Source organism: Equus caballus, chromosome 4 (genome assembly GCF_041296265.1).
Source record: "Equus caballus isolate H_3958 breed thoroughbred chromosome 4, TB-T2T, whole genome shotgun sequence".
In the NCBI taxonomy this organism is placed as follows: domain Eukaryota; kingdom Metazoa; phylum Chordata; class Mammalia; order Perissodactyla; family Equidae; genus Equus; species Equus caballus.
The window spans coordinates 82,012,079-82,033,355 of record NC_091687.1 but is presented as its reverse complement, the minus strand read 5'-3'; the positions used below and the strand labels follow the sequence as shown (position 1 = coordinate 82,033,355).

Here is a 21,277-nt window from a genome sequence, read left to right as displayed (position 1 = left end):
TCATCTCCAGCTCCCATCATCATCACCTGAGGGCTGCTTCCAGAGATAATAATGTGTTGGCACTTCCAGCCTGCTCACACCTGGGCTGAGAGAAAGCCCTCAAGTAAAAGTTGCAGGTTTTTGCAGAAGAAAGCCCGGGGCATGAACTGTAAAAGTGAGTGCCAAGGAATATGGGTAGGGCAGTGATAGCATCTGCCCTGTTAGGTAAGCTAGACTATAGATAAAATAGCATGTTCTCTAATCACGTTCCAAATGTTCCCAATGATCAAAGGTATTTTTTTACATGTTGTGATTTGGACTGTAGAACAATACTTAAGCAAGGATTTTAAGTATAGAAGTAAAGAAATTTAAGTAAAGGATTGATTGAAGAAGGACTGTACTGAGACTGCGTCACTGGGAAGAATGTCCTGGAAGAAAGGGTTGAGGAAGTTCAGAATGAATAGGAGGTGTCAGTGTAAGGCCATCATCAAATTCTTGAATGACTGCCATTCTGCAGACAGATCTTCATGGTCTCAAAATAAAGAACAAGGACTGAATGTACATGTAGGCAGAGTTTAGATACCTTCGGTTTGAGTGCGCAGTGTCCCCCACCCGTGTTTCCCACTCCCATTGCCAGATGTACCCCACAATGTGCTGACCTCCATTAATGCCCAGATTGGGGAAAGTCCTGTCCTCTTGATTCTAATGCTCATCTGGAACACACACCTTCTAGCCCCAAGACAAACATTCCCAGCTCCCACCTACCCACCCACACGCAGAGGCCAGCTCTTTCCATTGTGGAATTTTTTCTCCGGAGGTATTGTTGCCATGTTCTGCCCCTAAGTCTTGATCTAAGCCATTTGAAAACGTATTAAAAAAAAAAAATTCCCCTATTTTGGAATCTCAAGAAGAAGCTGTCGGATATCCTAGACCTCCTTTCTTTCAGAAGGCCCCTAAACTAGCTTTGTACCAAATCGACATCAAGGAAAGAGGAGATTTCAGTCAATCGTGGAGGGTGAAATGGGGGTGGTGACGGGTTTCCTGTTACCCTCTTTCTCATGGAACATTTTTTGGAATGGTTATTGCCATCCTGATTACTTGCTTTTCTAAATATGCTTCTAACAAACCAGAATGACTGCTTCTGTTTCTATCCCTGGAGGGTTTCAAATTGAGATTAGATAACACTTGACAGGAATGTTCTAGAAATGATTTATACATCATAGAGGTTGAACCAAATGACTGATAATCCTGCCTTTCAGTTTGGAGATTACATCTTTCTACGAGAATTTTCCAGCTTGTGAAAAACTTATTTTCTTTGAGGGAATTATCTCCGCCTCAAATTTTATGGGCAATACTTCCATTAGGCCAAAATAGTACTTTCTCATCACAACATTTTGTAAAACTAAGATATCCAGGGGGAAGTGGTGCCTCATTATCTGAGCTCATTATCTTAGTACTGGCCTCAGCATCAGCCTCTGAAACACTTGTGTGATTTTGCTGGGGGCTGGCAGATGGGCTGATAAGCAAGTGCCCAGCCGCTGTCGCAATTCTGATAAAGGAAGACTGGCCCACATACTCACACAGCAGACTCTTGACAGCAGGGATCGCAGAGCAGAGAACATTGCATCTGCCTTTCAAACTGCCACGGGCTGAAAACAAGAAAGTGGAACAGAGTGGTACGCAACATGTTAACCAAATGCCCGGGTGAAATATATCAAATGCATTAAATTAATTACAGCACACATCTTTTAAAGAAAATGAAAGACACAAGGAAAGAGAAACTGACAGAGACCAAAAAAGACAGAGAGCGAGCAAGAGAGCAAAAGTCAGTTGTTTTGGAAAAAATAGGCTATGGTAGTTTTACTGAATTGAATCCATCTTGTTTCAAGTGTTCATAGACTCAGGCTTCATGTTGCTAATGCGAAGCCTATTCCTGGATCTTGAGAAATAAATTCAAACCACTCAGAGTTTAGGCATGTTGTAGAAAGGCTATGATTTGTGTCTAAATAATACCAAAGGCTCCTGATACTAGTCTCTATTCACTACTGAAATAATGACGTACTACATTTATATCTCAGCAGCCATCTTCCCATCTATATCCACATTTAGTTCAAAGAACAGCTTAAACCAAACTTGCACAGTGATTTCCCTGTCCTGGCTTCTGTACTTGGTAAACAACAATAGAAAGTATAGAACTAAAAAAACCTAGTCTGCTGTACAATCTTTTATAAGTCAGATCATTCTGCCAATCAGCTCTTAAGCATATCTAAAATAACATGACACTAATATTTCAAAACAAGCAGTCTGATGCAACACTCAGGATCGTCTAAAACTGCTCCCAAGACTCTCTTGGGGTTCCCTGAGCGATGAACTATCTGAGACTTTGGGCCATCAGCAGTAGAGAATGAGCCCAAACTCAGCTTTCTAAGTGACTGGGGACCTTCCTCCTCTTGGCAGGAGGAGCTACACCCAAGCTCTTCCAGCACGAGGCAGCTGGCTCTCCGGGAGAACACTTATAAACAACCAACACCTAAACCCTGCTTGCCTAGCACCCAAGTGAACTATAGGTGCCCCACACTGGCGAGGCTGCTCTCACTTTTCACACTTGTCCTTCAAAGAGAACAAGACAGAGTGGGGCAGCATCTCTTCCTGGCAACATATCCTCAGGGCAGGTCCAGCAGAGCTCCTTGCCCTCACCAGGCTCTTTCAGGGAATAATGAAAGAGAGATTGATGTGGACACCTCAGAAATGCAAAAGATTATAAGAGAATACCATGAAAAGCTGTTTGTCAACAAATGGGATAATCGAGAAGAAATGGATAAATTCTTAGAATCATACAACCTTCCAAAACTGAATCAAGAAGAAATAGAGGATTTGAACACAGCAATCACCAGTGAAGAGATCAAAACAGTAATCAAAAACATCCCAAAAAATAAAAACCCAAGCCCAGATGGCTTCCCTGGTGAGTTCTACCAAACAGTCAAAGAAGACTTAACACCTATCCTTCTCAAACTCTTCCAAAAAATTGAAGAGGAGGGGAAGCTTCTTAACTCATTCTACAAAGCCAACATTACCCTGATACCAAAACTAGACAAGGACAACACAAAAAGAGAAAATTACAGGACAATTTCATTCATGAATATCAGTGCAAAAATCCTCAACAAAATATTAGCAAATTGAATACAACAATACATTAAAAAGATCATACACCACAATCAAGTGGGATTTATTCCAGGGATGCAGGGATGGTTCACCATCTGCAAATCAATCAATGTGATGCACCATGTTAACAAAATGAAGAATAAAAATCACATGATCATCTCAATAGATGCAGAGAAAGCAATTGATAAGAGACAGCATCCATTTATAATAAAAACTCTGAATAAAATGGATATAGAAGGAAAGTACTTCAACAAAATAAAGGCCACATATGATAAACCCACAGTTAATATCATTCTCAATGGAGAAAAACTGAAAGCTACCTCTCTAAGAACAGGAACCAGATGAGGATGCCCACTTTCACCACTTTTATTTCACCTAGTACTGAACGTCCTGGCCAGAGCAATCAGGCAAGAAAAAGAAATAAGAGGGATCCAAACCGGAAAGGAAGAAGTAAAACTGTCACTATTTGCAAATAAAATGATTCTATTTATAGAATACCCTAAAGAACCCCCCAAAAAACTTTTAAAAATAATAAATGAATATAGTAAAGTTGCAGGATACAAAATCAACAAAAAAACTAATTGCATTTCTATACACTAACAACAAAGTAGCAGAAAGTGAAATTAAGACTACAAGTCCATTTACAATTGCAACAAAAAGAATAAATACCTAGGAATAAATTTAACCAAAGAGGCAAAAGACCTATATACTGAAAACTGTAAAGCACTGTTGAAAGAAATTGAAGAAGACAAAGAAATGGAAAGATATTCTGTGCTCTTGGATTGGAAGCATTAACATAGTTAAAATGTCCGTATTTCCTAAAGCAATCTATAGATTCAATGCAATCTCTATCAAAGTTCCAACATTTTTCACAGAAATAAAACAAAGAATCCTAAAATTTAGATGGAACAACAAAAGAACCCTGAATAGCCAAAGGATTCCTGAGAAAAAAGAACAAAGCTGGAGGTATCACATGCCCTGATTTCAAAATATACTACAAAGCCATAGTAATCAAAACAGCATGGTACTGGCACAAAAACAGACACACAGATCAATGGAACAGAATCGAGAGCCAGAAATAAACCCACACATCCATGGACAGCTAATTTTCGACAAGGGAGCCAAGAACATACAATACAGAAAGGAAAGTCTCTTCAATAAATGGTGTTGGGAAAATTGGACAGCCACATGCAAAAGAATGAAAGTAGACCATTATCTTACACCATGCACAAAAATTAACTCAAAATAGATTAAATACTTTAGTACAAGACCTGAAACCATAAAACCTCTAGAAGAAAGCATAGGCAGTATCCTCTTCAACATGGGTCTTAGCAGCATATTTTCAAGTACCATGTCTGACTGGGCAAGGGAAACAATAGAAAAAATAAATGAGATTACATCAAACTAAAAAATTTCTGCACAGCAAAGGAAACCATCAACAAAACAAAAAGACAATTGGGAAAAGACATTTGCTAACCATATATCAGATAAGGAGTTAATATCCAAAACATATAAAGAACTCATACGTTTCAACAAGGACAACAAAAAACAACCCAATTAAAAAATGAGCAAAAGATCTGAACAGACATTTTCCCAAAGAAGATATACAAATGGCCAACAGGCACATGAAAAGATGTTCAACATCACTAATTATTAGGGAAATACAAATCAAAACTACAATGAGATATATCACCTTATGCCCATCAGAATGGCTATAATTAACAAGACAAGAAATAAATGTTGAAGAGGATGTGAAGAAAAGGGAACTCTCATACACTGCTTGTTGGAATGTAATCTTCAACCACTATGGAAAACAGTGTGGAGATTCCCCCCAAAATTAAGAATAAAACTACCATATGATCCATCTATTCCACTGCTGGGTATTTATCCAAAGAACATGAAAACACAGATGCGTAAAGATTCATGCACCCATATGTTCATTGCAGCATTTTTCACAATAGCCAAGACATGGAAACAACCCACATGCCCATCAAGCGATGAATGGATAAAGAAGATGTGGTATGTATACACAATGGAATACTACTCAGCTCTAAAAAAAGATGAAATCTTGCCATTTGTGACAACATGGATGGACCTTGAGGATATTACGCTGAGTGAAATAAGTCAGATGGAGAAAATCAAATACTGTATTATCTCACTCATAAATAAAAGATAGAAACAACAGTGATAACCATAAACAAACACATAGATACAAAGATTAGACTGGTGGTTACCAGAGGGGAAGGAGGGAGGGAGGAGGGCGAAAGAGGAGACTGGGCACATGTGTATGGTGATGGATGGTAATTAGTGTTTGGGTGGTACATGATGTAGTCTACACGGAAATCGAAATATAATGATGTACACCCGAAATTTATATAATGTTATAAACCAATATGACCTCAATAATAAAAAAAAAGAAATGTAAAAAAAAAAAGATTGCTGACCCATGATTTATAAGTTTTTGAAAACCTTGTTTCTTCAAAGACAGTGAGTGACATTGTAGAATTCATCTCAAGACCTGTTGGACTAGATGTGGCAACCAAGAAAAGACCCACCTTACTCTATGTGTCACATGGTGAAATGGCATACCCTTGACGGATGTCAGTGTTGGGTCTTCTTAACTACTTATCCTCTCTGAATTGCATGCAAACAATGAGTTTCAGTCTAGCTGATTGTTATGCCTGAATTGAGCAGAGAAAACTCCAGGCCCATGTCATAGCTAAACTATGTAAATATGGTCTGAACTGAAGGGATATGCTCACATCCGCCATCTCTTGGCAAAATGGAATATCTGAATTTTGAGTATACTGAATTCAATTCAGCAAATGTATCTCCCTGCTTTGCCATGCAGCCTGCTGTCCTAGACACTTCAAGGGCTTAGAAAATGAGCCACATTCTCTGTCTGTAAACAGACGTTTGTGACATCACACATGTTACATGCTCACAGCAGCTTGCCCGTTTTCTGGCTTGAACTTTTATCACATCAAAAAGACCAATGCCTGGCCTTTTCTAGACAGATAAACAACTCTGTACCTGGAACAAAAAGACAAACCTACCAGCTCCATAGTTGCCTAACACTCCTCAGAGAGGAACCAAGTGGGCCCTGCCTGGATGCTAATGGCAAGTTTGGCTCTTGGGAGCTGAAACTAAAAGGGACAATGTATTGTGCTCACAGGTACTATACACAGGAGGAGCCTGAAGCTGACTATGAGCCAAGTCTGTAGAGAGCACCCAAAGTCAAGATTCCTTTAAGTCTCTCAGTCTTCAAAACCAAAGGTGAAGCGTGGAACTGGATCCGGATGACAAAGCAGAAAGGTAAGTGAGACTGACACTCGGCGGGGTTGGTAGGTGGGAGATAGGATGTAGAGAGAGGAGCAGAGGCGGGGGTCTAGGACATCCACCACAGACAGATCCTCTTTTATTTCCCAGAGGACTTGGGGCTACATGAGTCAGCCCAGTTTAAAAGTTCAATTCCAGGGCAGACGGCAGTAAACGAACAAAACTATTGTTCTTGCGTTTATATTGTACCTGAATTATTAAATTTTCCTAAGGCTAATTCCAGTGCTGTTGAAAACATAAAGAGGTGCTTTTTGTTTCATTACCTATAGCGTAGAAGCTACAGCACACATCATTTTTTAAAAAATCTTTCAGGCCACATAAACGAAAGCTGTAAAGCAAATATCTTCACCGAACAGCAAGAGAAAATAGTTGTTTCTGAAATGGAAAGTAGAAGCTAAGGTGGAACACTTCAGATTTCGAAATGACAAAGCAATTTTCAGATAAACGTTTTACAAAGCATTTTCCAGTAAAGTGACCTTCTGGGTCTCTGGTCAAAAACCATTAAGTCATTTTCTCACCCATTCCGTGAAATGTTTTGAACTGAAGTCAGCTTATTAGAGCAAAATTTTTCAACCTTTGTTTTCAAAATGTTTCACATATTTTATCTGACATTTCTTCTCTAAGGGTCCATCTTTTAATCTGCTATTAACATTGAAACTAAAGTTTATAAGTTAAAAAATAACTGCAGTAGCTGGAATTAATGCAAATAACAGCTAAAGAAAAAAATCCCCAGTTATGAAAGGACTACAGAGACACTCGTTGTAACAAGTTGTTATTTGCATATGCATTCAACAAATATGAATTGGCACTTACTCTGTGCCAGGCACTGTTCAGGGCCCAGGAGAATAAGCAGGGGACAAAACCTGGAGGCAGACAGAGTAGGGGAGGTGGGAAATTAACAATACATATGTAATAATAGTAAATAGTATATGGTAATATATATAATAATGTAAGGTAGATAATTCTCTAATAACATAAAGTATTTAATAATGGTAAATGCAGGGAAGGAAAAATAAGGCAGCTAAGGGCAAGTGATGGAAGTGCCACTTTAGATGTGGCTCTTTGGAAAGTAAATCTAGAATCAGTATTGTATAATGGTTAAGGGCTAGAGATCTAGAGGCAAAGACACCTGGATTTTTTAATCCCAACTGGACAATTTATTAGCTTTGGGTTCGCAGGCAGGTTATTCTGTCTCCCTAAAATTGAGTGCCCTGATCTATAAAGTGGGGATAATAATGGAACATTCTTCAAAGGGCTGGTGTGAATGCTTAGCCCAATGCCTGGCACACGTCAATGCTCCATAAGTGTTCATTCTTATTATCTGAGATTTGAATCTGTGATTTGTTAAAAAATAAATAAATAAAGTAGGAGGCTGGGCCTGTGGCCTAGTGGTTAAGTTCAGTGTGCTCTGCTTCAGCTGCCCAGGCTAGGATCCCAGACCTGGACCTACACCACTCATCGGTGGCCATGCTGTGGCAGTGATGCACATACAAAATAGAGGAAAATTGGCAGACGTATTAGCTCAGGGCAAATCTTCCTGAGCAAAAAAAAAAAAAAAGCATTTCTGCTGTGCATCTCTACTAAAATAAGGAAGCTTCTTTAGCCATCATAGCCCCATGATCACATCTACGGCTCTAACAAATAGACTTAGATTAGAAGCAAATTGCCCGGACCTCATCTTACATCCTGCTGCATGTCTCCAGTGGTCCGTGGACCCACAGTGTCTCTTATGAACTAATTTTCCTTGGGATGGTCCTAAGTCATTTTTACTGATGGTCTGTACTCTAGCAAAGTGAAGTGTTTAATTGTTTAACTGCCAGAGGTTATAGTAATCATTTTATTTTCCTATATCATTTCCACTATGTAGACATTTTTTCCTACCAATTTTCTAATCTATCTTCCAAGCCCTGTAATGCTACATCCTCCACCCAGTGGGGGTAATTATAATAAGACACAGAAAGAAAGGAACTGGCCTGCACGTAAAAAGACAACTCCACATATAACCGGAATTCCCAGACTGGATTCTTAGTAGCATTGCCGCGGGTAATAGATGTGACCTTTGTGGATTGCTGAAGCTTTTGTTTTTTTCCTGCTTTTACAGACAAGAACATCCAATAATGATGGCAAGTTGCAGCAGACACAGCCCCTGCCTGCACTCTGCCTGACCTCACCAGCACTTGGGCACCACATCACCCAGGAATACTACTCAGCTTGATTGCATACTCCTCAAACCCCTTTCCACATAACCTGGTCATTCAGATTACCTGGGGCATCATCAGAAAACTACTTTATCAGAGTAGTTCATGAGAGAGGTGAAGTGACTTGGGCAAGTCATAATTGGTGACAGAACTAGAACTAAAAATCAAATTCCCTAATTCCTAATTCTCCACATCCATCCTTTTTTTTTTGAGGAAGATTAGCCCTGAGCTAACTGCTGCCAATCCTCCTCTTTTTGCTGAGGAAGACTGGACCTGAGCTAACATCCGTGCCCATCTTCCTCCACTTTACTCGTGGGATGCCTACCACAGCATGGCCTGCCAAGTGGTGCCATGTCCGTACCCGGGATCCGAACCAATGAACCCTGGGCCACCGAAGCGGAATGTGCACACCTAACCGCTGTGCCACCAGGCTGGCCCCCACATCCATCCATTTTACTCCCAGCTTCCCTGCTCTGAGTGAATATGACAAACTCATCCCATAAGATCAACAAGCAGGACCATGTTAACAGAGAAGGGGTTGATATTTGCGTAGCGTACAGATTTTTCTGCAAACTAGCCACAAATGCCATCAACACAGGCCATATCTAGCTGTAATTTTATTTAAATGTAGTTTACTTTCATAAAAAATTGTGTAGCAATACAAAATAGTAGTCTTAACATTTTGATCAATTTAGCAGATAATGGGATCATGGGTACTGAGTAGTATCACCACAGACTACAAGGAATCCTATAAAAATCAAGCTGTAGCAAAGAAATTGCAATGTGTCACTATGTTTTTGGTAATTGTATCATTCCAAAATAAACCACGCATGGGATGAGGTTTTATATAGAACCCATCTGGTGCTTGTATCCACAACGGCCTTTTTTAATATTCACTCACATTGGTGCGTAAATTGCTATACATCTGTATCTATCAAGAGAACACATTTTGAATTCCTGATGATCATTTCAATAGGGTAAACATATCCACGAGGCATCCATCATCACAAACAAAAGCAAACCAAGAATTCAAACTGCATGTGCCTCCACACACAGTTATTGACAAAATTCATTGTTAAATATTGCTTGAAAAATGTAGGTTAAAATGTTGCCATCTTTCCTCATTCCGAAATAATGAGTGGCCTTTATTCAAAAGCATACTTAAATAAGGATTGCCTTTATACCCAAGCAAGAGGAGCCCCTGGCCTGGGTCCTGTCCTTTAGGTGGTCCTGCATAACACAAACACAAACAGAAAAGTGAATGTAGTAAAGAACACTTGGGTGCCACTGTCGCTTACAATCCTTCAGTGTTATTACAGCACAGCCGGTCACGCCGAACACCTGTTCTGTAACTAACACCACTCAGGCCGCTGAGACACAATTATCCACACTCTTACCTTGTATTCTAGCAACAAAAGGCAACTGCGTGTGAGGGTTCTGGAGGTCTGTGGGCTGTGCCAATGCCAATGCTGGCAATGGACATCCCTTCAAAGAGAAGGAGAGTGTGAGAACAATGTGTTAGGTCAGAGAAAAGATGAATCTGTCTACTCCTTAGATCCTCCGCTCAGACAGTGTGGATACAACAGTCCTACACAACAAAGTACAGAGCATCCACTTCTAGGAATATATTGTAAAGCAAAAATTCAGAATCTGACTTTTAAAAAAATGGGTTTTTTAAAATCAGAGCATCTATTATACTTTTAGAAAGGAACAATCTAGATTTCCAACAATAAAGCTATGGTTAAACATAAGTATACACCAATATGATGTAATATTGTGACCAAAATTTTTTTAATTACATTTTTAAGGACTATTTATTGACTTAGGATAATAGGGGGAAAAAAGCAGAACACAAAAAGCATGTTTTATGTGATCTCAAACTTTAAAAAGTATTTATATATTATCAAAAGGAAATTTATACATCTTTACTTGATATGAGTATCTTATTGAGTTAAGAAATAAGCTGTTTGAAAATAGGACAACTTCAAACCCCAACGTGGTATGGAGTTCAGAGGCGTGACATTTCAGGAGGGCTTATAAAGTGAAAATGAGGAGGTTGTTTAACCCTCACAATTATTGATTATTGCAATGGAGACTTCCAGATGGCAAGGGATTGGTTAAAAATGATTCTCTTATACCATTTTAGGAAAATGACTTTAGTTTCATTTGTGATTATGGGAGACATTTATAAGAATTAACCTAAGTTAATCACATGTTTATGAAATAAGCTAAACTAAGTTTTGCTTATGTAGCTTAAATGGTTTTGTCTTTTTGGCGGATCTTTATGTCTGGTTTCCATTTTTTCATTTTAACAACATGAAAGGAAATACATCAGAAATGCTCATACTAGATGTATGAGTTTGAATGAGTTGGGGTCAATTAATAGTACTCAGATAACAGCTACTTAAAGCAGAAGAATATCTACTGTCAATCTAACAAGAAGTCTTGAGGTAGGCTATAGTAGTATTTGTTCAACAGCTCAACTCATCATCAATGATCTAACTTCCTTCTAGTCTCCTATTATGTTGCTCTTAGCATGTTAGTTTTGGCCTTCAAATTGTTGCCTCATGATTGCAAAATGGCTGCTGCAGCTCTAAGCCTTATATACTTACAGGGACTGCATTCAAACAGGAAAGTAAAATGGATGTTAGCAAAAGAGGCTTTCCCTTAAAATGCAATCTTCTTTTCAGGAGACAAAATCTTGCCATAACCCTAAGACGTCTTCTGTATCTCACAGGCCAGAACTTGGTCACATGCTTAAACATGGGAAGAATAATGATATTGTTCATGCTTATTTTAGACTAATCATGAGCCATCCTCTGAGGCTGGGCATATTGTCACTTCTAAGCTGGTTTATTTTAGATGAGAAAAAAATAGAAATGACCATTGGCTAGGTAATCATTGATATCTCCGAATAAGAATTATCACTGAATAGCAGAATTATAACTGATTTTTACTTTTTGTCTTTTTATATATGCTTCCAAATTTTATACAATAAGCATGGATTATTTATAATAGAAAGATTATCTTTTTCTTAAATAAAATGCCCCCAAACATTGCAAATCTCCTAAAGAGTTCCTCCAACCTGATGACAAATGCATGAATTTACTGGCCAGAGAGTTCTCAAGGGTCACAAAAACATAACCCAATAAATTTGCAGAGACCTATTATGGCTGCACCGCTATTTATGACCTCAAGTCAAATTGACCTGCTCAATATGATTTAGCTTACAGCTAGGGCAAATGTTTGTCTTGCTAAATTTAAGGAACAATAAAAAGGACAGGATAAATCTGAATCTAAGTCTAGTCAGGCAAGACTAGTCTTCACACCAACCCAGTTCATGTAAATTACTTCTCATCCAGCTGCTTATTCCCTCCTTCTTTGGTGGCTCCTATCTCTGGGTTCCAGATTTCCCAGCCAATGTAGCTAATTTTTAAGTCTAATAAATATTTAAAAATATAGCCTTAAACAAAAATGGGAAGAGAAAATTCCAGAACAGAATTTCACAGCAGTTTTAAAGCAGCACTCCAATTCAAGCTCCCTGATCTTCGATGCCTTTGGAATAATGGATTTGCTGTGACCAAGAGCGAGCGGAAGCCACAAAGGCAATTAGGAGCTCATTTTGAAAAGATCCATTTCAGTTTCTCATTACAATGTCAAATAAAATCAGAAATACAGTAGTGTTTATATTTTTAAATTTAGATAACAGAGCATACATAAATATTAGCATACATGTTCTGTCAGTGTTAACATTTATCTGCTCCTTAAATTCATCTGTCTGTCACTACAAAATAAGAATTTTCAGTCCTAAATGTGACTGAAAATCAAAATAAGTTAAGGCAGTCTAGATTTTAGAAGGACACTATTTTACAGTAGACTGCTCTTTCAGAAAGATTAAAAAAATAAAAAAGCTTTGTATTAGCAAATAGCGTTCCATCCAATATTAACATGAGAAAGTAAATGATATATAGGTATATAATTAATTTGAAAATATATAAAGTGTTACTCGCCAAATTATTTACCGTGGTTATCATATACATATGTAGTTGTATTTCATTTTCTACAGTTAAATAGCATGTATCTCATGCCATTCTCTTCAAATATTGGTAGGCATCATGGTGCCAGAGAGTTCTCTAAGACACAAAATAAACCTGGCGGATTGACTCCATAGTTAATAATTTAAAGCCTTATTTTTATGTTAAAGTAAATAAGATGCAAAATTTGCTCAAATTATTAATGTAAAGCATGAGACCTCAATCAATGTCATCTTTGCTTTGAGCCACTTAGGGCTCTAGTTTGTAGAAAAACTTGAGAAGCCCTAACTCTTCCCTCTTTGTTTTAAAGGCTAAAAGTGAAGCTGGCAGAAGCTTATTGACTTGTCCAAGTCATAAGCTACTGGTATCCATTGCTGAAGAAAAATTATTCTGACTCTTGTTTAAAATGGCAAGGAAGAGTTTATGCAGGACTCTTGCAAGAGGGAGAAAGATTGAGCTCAACGCTGAATACAGCAAAGACAGGAATTTACAGCCAGAGTGAGAGGATCAGTAGATGGAAAATTCCTAAGAGGAGGTATCAAGGGTAGGGGAATTCTTGCTAAACTGGCTTAGCAGGAATTTTGCTAAAGAAAGGTCAAGGTGGAGGCCTACTCAAGAAGAAGTTCGGAAAAGCCTGACTAAAGTTTGGTCGAAGGAGTCTTCATCATTGAGGGCTCTGTTTTCTATTTTGTTTTGCTTTTTTCTTCCAACCAGTATCTTCTGCCCCTAAGAGTTTGTACTGGTTAATTGACAAAACCAGTCTTTGGTAGGGAGAGAAAAAATAGTAAGATATGGCAGAGTTTAAAATAGTTTCATGGACTTAAGAAGATTTTCTAACAATTAAAACTGACAAGAAAAATGTTTTCTGACTTCTAAAATATTTATAAGAAAACAAAAGCATGCTTCCCATGAAATGGTTAAAAAGACGTTTTTGAAATGATTGTCCTTACAAATCTGTCAGAAAATTATACAAGTTTTGACCTCCGTCCATCCACTTCCTACTCAAACAAAAAACATGAAATGATGCCTCTGCTAAAAATGGTCAAGCTTTACTTTCATCCCTCCTCTCTCAAATTTAAAAACAAATTGCAAGAGGCTGAAGAAAACATATTATTTTGAAAGTGTAGTTCATTTCTCAAAGATGTTATTATTTCCCTCAACATACAGTATGAGGTTTCGTGGGGTAGTCCATGTAATTTTTACAGCTAAGCATATGGTCTGAGGACAAAACAGTCATGGTCCATAGAAAGCCTGGAGACTTAACTCACAGCATCCACTGCTTCACTGAAGTAGGCTGACATTGATTTCCTTATATATCTGGGAAAGTTTATGAAAGACTCTCTGTGATGTAAGTATCTTGGGGCTCTATTCTTCACAGGAACCACGTGAAAAGAAGTAAGTCATGGAACATTTTTATCTTTACAAAGGTTTAGTGTTAAAATTCTGATTGCCAATTTGTACCATATTTATGTTTAGTTGTGGAAGGGCTCAATTCTCTCTATGCACCTTGGCTTCTGGATGTAAGGCAGATACCCATTTTTTTCCCCTTGGAAGAGATGTTGGCATTTGAGGTTGGGCCAAGAAAAGCTAAAGAGGCTAGGAAGCGCTTACAGATGGAGATAATTAGCATATAAAAAATAGGCCAGCCAGATTTTTTTTTTTTTTTAATCAGGAAGTAGTGGGGTAAATGCTCTCTCTGGCAAGACTATAGAAGCTGTGTGGACAGAGGAAATGTGATTCAAACCCTGGTATGAGAATGGTATTTTACTTGAACCAGGTTTCAAAAGACTGGAGCAGGAGTTCCTTTTACTGAAAACCGTGGAGTTGGCGGGCTTTGTAGGGGCCTCCCTTCAAATTCTGCTCCAAGGACACTGTTTTGAATTTTGTTTGAAAGTCTTAGAATGGGAGATGTTTGGTTTCAGAAGACCCAGGATAAACATGGTGAACTCTATTGCTTTCCAATGCATGGTAGCGGAAGTGGTATTTCTGATACCACCTCCCATTGAAAGGGGATTATAGAAGAAGGTGGGAACCATGGCCCTAGAACAAAACTGCTCAGGCTTCCAAGGGCTATTTTGCCAATCCTAAAGCAAAGGCCTGAGGCTGATCTGGATTCAGCTGCTATCAATGGGGTACGCTTAATTGCCAGATAATTCACTGTGGTTTCCTGAAGTTCTGATTCAGAGTCAGCCTTTCAGGTCATGTGTTCCACCCATTTTCTGAAGTCTGCTGTTATTCAAAACAGACTTAAGGGATGTCTGTCCGGAGCAGGGCTTCTCAATGGGTGGTATGGGCAATGATGACTGAATACGGAATTATCCATGTGGGCCAGCGGATTTATAACAACTACTAAAAATTAACAATTCCTCAGTTCTCAGTTCTCATGGCCATCTGGAAGTGTGGTCAGCCATCTCTTCCTGACTCTACCATGCATGGATTTTACAAATTCAACACGTTAACAATTCGTATCTTGTAAAGCTTCTCTTTTATTCTACAGGTAATTAAATACTGCAAAAAAAAAAAAAAAAGGAGAGATTATGGAATTTCTATGAAAAACTAAAAAAAAAATAGAAGGGAAAATTATTAGTCTCAGATAATTTCATTGGTAACCTACTTAGAGGAAGGGGTTAGACCCAAAGACTCTTTCTTTATTTCAACAGCCCTAACTCTACACTTAAAAAAGCAGCCACTCCTTCTGTTGTCAAGCTTGGGTCTTGGCTTCATTAATGAGCAGAATCAGTGTAGGAGAGAGGTGGGGCAAGCACTGCTTATTTTTAATATGCTTTATTTGACTTTACAAATTACATACACATTTCCAAATTTACATAAAATGGAAAACTTTAATTTAAAAAATGGGAAATAATGACAACCAAAAAATACAGCTTTGGAATTGCTTAGGAGCAATTTTTATTCTGGTCTAGTTTCCTAGATGTGAAGTGTAATTCTCCTCAGCCCACCACTCATATTAAAGACATAGTTCTGGGAGTTATGTCAAAATGAGATATAAGGCTGTTACAGACTGAAAGTTTGGGTCCCCCCCCAAATTCCTGTGTAAACGCCCTGACCCCCAATGTGATGGCATTTGGAGATGGGACCTTTGGGAGGTAATCAGGGCCAGATGAAGTCATGAGGGTGGAGCCCTCATAATGGCATCAATATCCTTAGAAGCAAAGCTACCAGACAGCTTGCAGTCTCTCTCCCCTCCCATTGTGAGGACACAGCAAGAAGGCAGCCATCTACAAGCCAGGAAGGGAAGCCTCATGGAACCCAACCATGCTGACACCTTGATCTTGGACTTCCAGCCTCCAGACGGTGAGGAAATAAATTTCTGTTGTTTAAGCCACCCAGTCTATGCTATTTTGTTATAACAACCCAAGATGACTAAGACAAAGGCCCACAGGGTACTTGGTGTGATTTGTTTGACCAAGAAATGCATCACAACATTAGCTATCCAAAATGTATTTCTTTCACAACCATACCTTTTTGCAAGGGAAAACCCCAAAGAACCTTAGAAAAGCATTATCTCGATGCCTATTGGATACCTTGCTTCTTAAACAGCATTTAAAACGACCATCAATGTTTTATTTAAAAAAATATATCACAAGGGGGCCAGCCCTGTGGCATAGTGGTTGAGTTCATGTGCTCTGCTGCCATGACCCGGGGCTCGCAGGTTCAGATCCTGGATGCGGACCTCCACACTGCTCATCAAGCCCATGCTGTGGTTGCGTCCCATCTACAAAGTAGGGGAAGATTGACATGGATGTTGCCTCAGGGATCATCTTCCTCCAGCAAAAAAGAGGAAGATTGGCAACAGATGTGAGCTGAGGGTCAATCTTCCTCACACACACACACAAAAAACATACAAGGAATATGACATTCTGCTGTGTTCTTGGCTACATTATGGTGTTTGGTTAAAAGTGCCCCTTAGCAATGGTCAGAATTGTTCTGGCTGGTTTTAAAAACACCAGAGAAATTCTCATTCTTCTGCATGCCTGCTTGACTAAACAGACTTTGAATTGGGCATATTTGGACAGTAGGAGGAAGCAACGGGACAGGAAACAAGTCCTTGCATATTGATGAGTTTTCTTGTTGTGGACGGTGTGGCAGATGAGAAATGGTTACAAAAACTGCAAGTCGGTTAACCCAAGACTATTTGATTTTTGAATGAAATATTGAGGATGACAGGGTTTTTTTTAACCCTTATTGTCATTAATTTTTAAATTTACTATTTTTTTCTCCCGAGAAGAATTTAAACTTAAACCATGCTAAGAAAGGCATAGTGCCCTTGATTAATGCAGGAAAACCCTACAAAGATTTCCCCATCTGTCTTACACTCTCTGTCTGACAGCTGCTCATCAAAGTGATAAAATATTTGCATCCATTCATTAGGCAAACAACCTGACCCCCTTTCCTTGAGAAATAACCCATAAAAAAGTAAAGTTACTACTATTTCAAAGGGTTTACAAATCCGACAGATTTTTTTTTTCTTTATAAGAAATTATCCTTCAACACCATAAAGTAAAATAACTGGTAGGGTGATTGTAGAATAAAAACCAGTTAGCATTCAGAAAGGTTCATGAGCTGTGTACTTGCTCGCATCTCTGGAATGATGTCTGTTCTTGACATTTATGGTCTACCTCTTCCTTCCATCCACCAAACACCCTACCGTGAAGGTCCTCAGGGACTAACTCTTCTTCCAAATGCTACTTTTTCTTCCTCCACCCATTACCTGGGAGCAAAAACATCAATAATATGCAGAATGGGGTCTTGATCCTACCCGGAATGAAAAGAAATGTAGTTTTCTCAGAGCCAAAGAAATTCTAGCACTACATTGCTTCTAGAAGGGAACATATTGAGGATTCCAATATCAATGGAGGCTTAGAAATGACAGTCCAAAGCAACTGTCATAAAGAAACATTTTTTTAAACCTCTCCATGTACTCAGAAGGGAATCTATAAGAAAGGAGGACAAATGGGAATCATCAACCAAGGGTGTGAAATGAGGGAGCTGAAGTTTCAAGGAATCCTCTGGATCTCATAGTCTATGACTCAATCCTATTCTTTCCCATTTTACAGCTTTAGCATTAAGGTAAGTTGGAAGGGAACTCAATCCTATGTGTAGCAGGGACATGGTTTTCTAGACTATTATTTGCAAGCCATTTAAACTTTTTGTACAGATGATTAAGGGGAAATCCCCAACCTAGGGGAAAAAAACCATGTAAATCAAAGTGCCATTGATCAAAAAAGAAAGAAAGAATGAATGAATGAAAAGAAAGAGAAGAGAAAGAAGTAACTAAGAGCCTGGGAATGTAAGAGAGAGGTAAATTTGGGATTAAAATGAGGTCAGATTCCAATAATAATAGTTAATACTTAGCAAATGCTTATTTAACCCTAGCATTTTGCTAAACATGTTATGCTTACTACCTCATTTAATAGAGGCTGGTACCACTAGCCTCCTTGTTCAGAGAGGCAAAGTAATCATCCCAGGCCTGCTGAATACACATTACAGTTGGAGCTAGAAGTTGAAGCTCCATTCTCTGCCTCCAGGGCCAATGGCCTGGTGTTTATAACTGTGCAGGTGTTTATAATCTGGAGCCTTAAAGTCTGCCAAACAACCTCTGATTTAAATTGTTCAGAGTGATTGCTGTTAGGAAGGTATTTCATTTTCACAAGGAGCTAATTAACTCAAATGAATTGTGAGGTGACTTGTCAGTGGCACTCACAGGGCAGTGACTCTGGCTCTCAGGAGCCCACAGGGGCTGGAGGGTGACATCCCTGGGCTGTTCCCTCTTCGGGGTCTGTACTTTTTGAAGGAGAAGAAAATGGTGCTCTGATGACTATTGCAACCACAGAGACAGAGAGCATATCAGCCTGGGAACAGCAGAACTCATGGCTAGGGCAGTGGCCTGAGATCATGAAAGAAAACCTGAGAGAATAAAAGAAGGAGAGCAATGATTTGGAAGCCGTGACAGGAAAGCGTTAGTGGCCTTGAAAGAAAGAAATCCGTTAAAACAAAGTAAAAATTGAAGAACCTCTGGGAAATGGAAAGAGAAAATACTGGAGAAGTCAAGGATTTCTTCTGTTTTCTTTCCCCTACGTCTGCAGGTAACCGCTCCCTGGCGCAGACACACCTGGTGGGATGAGATGGGACGGCGCCTTCCTTATCTACTCACTTGGTAGAGCTAGTTCACCCTCTGCCCCTGGATGGAAACGGAAATGTTTGGTCATTACAGTTACTGTTAGTCATTAAATAGTCTCACTTCAGTTAAAATGGTCAGTTTCGGATAGTAACCAAAATTCAAACCATGATTAAAAGTTGATGCCTCTCCTTGCCTCTGGAGTATGGTCAGCTTCTCTCTTCTTACGCCGTGCTTCTCTTCTTCCTCCCCGCTCACTTGTCCAAAGGTGACCCCTGACCCTTCCAGGGATGGAGCTGGAGGGAAGAGGAGATTTAACAGGGCAAGGGTTCTCTAGGTTACCTGGTTACTTATGCTTGCCTTAGCCCCTAGCAGTCTAGCAATACCTCCCTCCAGCTTCTCTCTGAGTCCTTCTGGAAAGGACCTAGGATGCCTCTAGGCCCAAGCTCTCTCACCCATGGCCCACATCACACCCACAGGAAACACTCACCAGTTGTCAGCCCCAATGAACTCTAGGAACACTGGTGGGTCCTAACACACCCCTTCTCCTTCAGCTTGGCTGTCCCAGCTACCCAGCCAATCTACCAACCTTGGGGAACAAATATTAGACTCTCCTGGGGGTCCAGTTACAGGTCCAGCTTAAGGTGAGGGGCAGGCATCCCTCAGAACTTGCCCTATAGAGGGTGTGGACTCTCAGTACAGCTCTCCAGAGAAATTCTCCTAAGAGGTTATAGTTCAATCTCCTTCCCTACCCTTTTATATCCCTGATAAGAGTGAAGTGTGAGAATTATCTACTAGTTCTCAGTCTCTTACATTTAAATCTCAGCCCAGCACTTCAGCTTGGAATAGGTATTTGCTGTTTTGCAATCAAGGCTTCCATTCTACCATCCTGTTACAAGGTATCACATATGTTTTATATTTAGCGTTTTTCATTTTAACATGTACCCCATGTTTCCTGGCCTCACCAGATTTGGAAAACAAAATAAAGTTGCAGTCTATTTATATGCCCAAATTATGATGGCAAGAGTTCCAATTGGTTTGATGACTAGTAATCAGTGCAACTCCAAGTGTCCCCAAGTTATTTTGGGGAGTTCCCCAGAAGGATGCCACACACATGCCCACAAACCAGTCTGTAACTGCGTGGTGTCTGCTCTTTCCTTCTTTTCCTACCCTGGCTTATAATTTTCCACATTCTCTGTCTGCAGATTTGAGGAGTGTCAGATCATTTCTGGTTTCCAAGGGGAAGTGGGGGAAATGGCCTCCTCTTCAACTATGCACCACATTTGGTCCCTAAGACTCTAAAATGACTCTCCTTTCTCAGAAATTAACTTTTGGCCCTCCCCTCCTTCCCACAAACCTTCCACATCCCTCCTAAAAAAATAGTGCCATTAGTATTCTGACTGCCACATTTCTGACCTTAGGCATATAACCCCATCTAAGGTTATAAAATAGTAACTCCCATCCTTAACTCCCCACCAGCCACAGACGTCACCTCGCCCCCAATTTCTTTCTTCTCTTCCGCGTGCTCCAGTTCAAAACAGGAGCCTCCGTGCATGTTAATGCACGAAAGGGAAGGGGAGCTGGAAGTTTCACTAGCATCAGATGGGCCAGTGCTTTGCTGCCTAAGGAGGGCCAACGTTATCTTTCTTATACTTTTTAAATTCAAGAGCCATTCAGAAAAAAGCAATGTAGATGACAATGCATACCGTCTGCTGCTAGTGGAGGGGAACATATAAATATCTAGAAGTATAAATGCAAGAATATCTCCAGAGAGACCCACAAGAGACTGATAACAGTGGTTGCCTCTAGGGTGGGAACTTGGTGCTTGCGGTGCAGAAGAGAAGTCTTTACTTTTGATTCTGTTTCATTATGTGCCTTTTGAATATTTGAATATTTTACATGTGTATGTCTTCCCTATTCAAAACGAAGTTTTAAAGAATGCTCGGTAAAAATATTTTCTTTCAACTTCAATTCTTTAAAAGAATTATGGCCTGATCATTTTTGATAGCTCCATTGGAAAAGGATTTGCAATGAAAAAAAGATAAAAATCCTTCCCTCTTCTGTGTGAGATCACATTTTTCAAAGAAAAACATCCTTTTCTAAGAAGCATTGCTCTAAAGTTTTCCCTCTGTTCCAGTGCTATAACAAAATACAAATTCTTTCAGTAAGTCTCCGTGTCACTGAGGAATTTAGACAGCGACAAATTGCAAACAGTGGCTGACTCATTTACTTGTTCTTGGTAGCCTCTGTCTTACAGATTCAAAATCCCCTACTGAATCCTGTCAATGTCCTTTAAAAGGAACAAATATCAAAAGTTTCAAAGAAGCAGAGACTTCAATATTATGGTTCCATACATTTTTAATTTAGCAATTCTGAATTTATGTATAGCGTATCCAGAGTGTGCTTATACTTTCAAGGAGTTAATGTAT

The 21,277-nt window shown here is 39.3% G+C and overlaps 1 long non-coding RNA gene across 1 annotated transcript; it reads left to right on the top strand.

Annotated features, from left to right (window-relative positions):
• Positions 1–6,110: 6,110 nt before the first annotated feature.
• Positions 6,111–19,051, top strand: LOC111773230 (uncharacterized). The gene is made up of 3 exons (XR_011437973.1): positions 6,111–6,456; positions 15,878–16,024; positions 18,817–19,051. It is a non-coding gene; the product is annotated as an uncharacterized lncRNA (long non-coding RNA).
• The last annotated feature ends 2,226 nt before the right edge of the window (positions 19,052–21,277 follow it).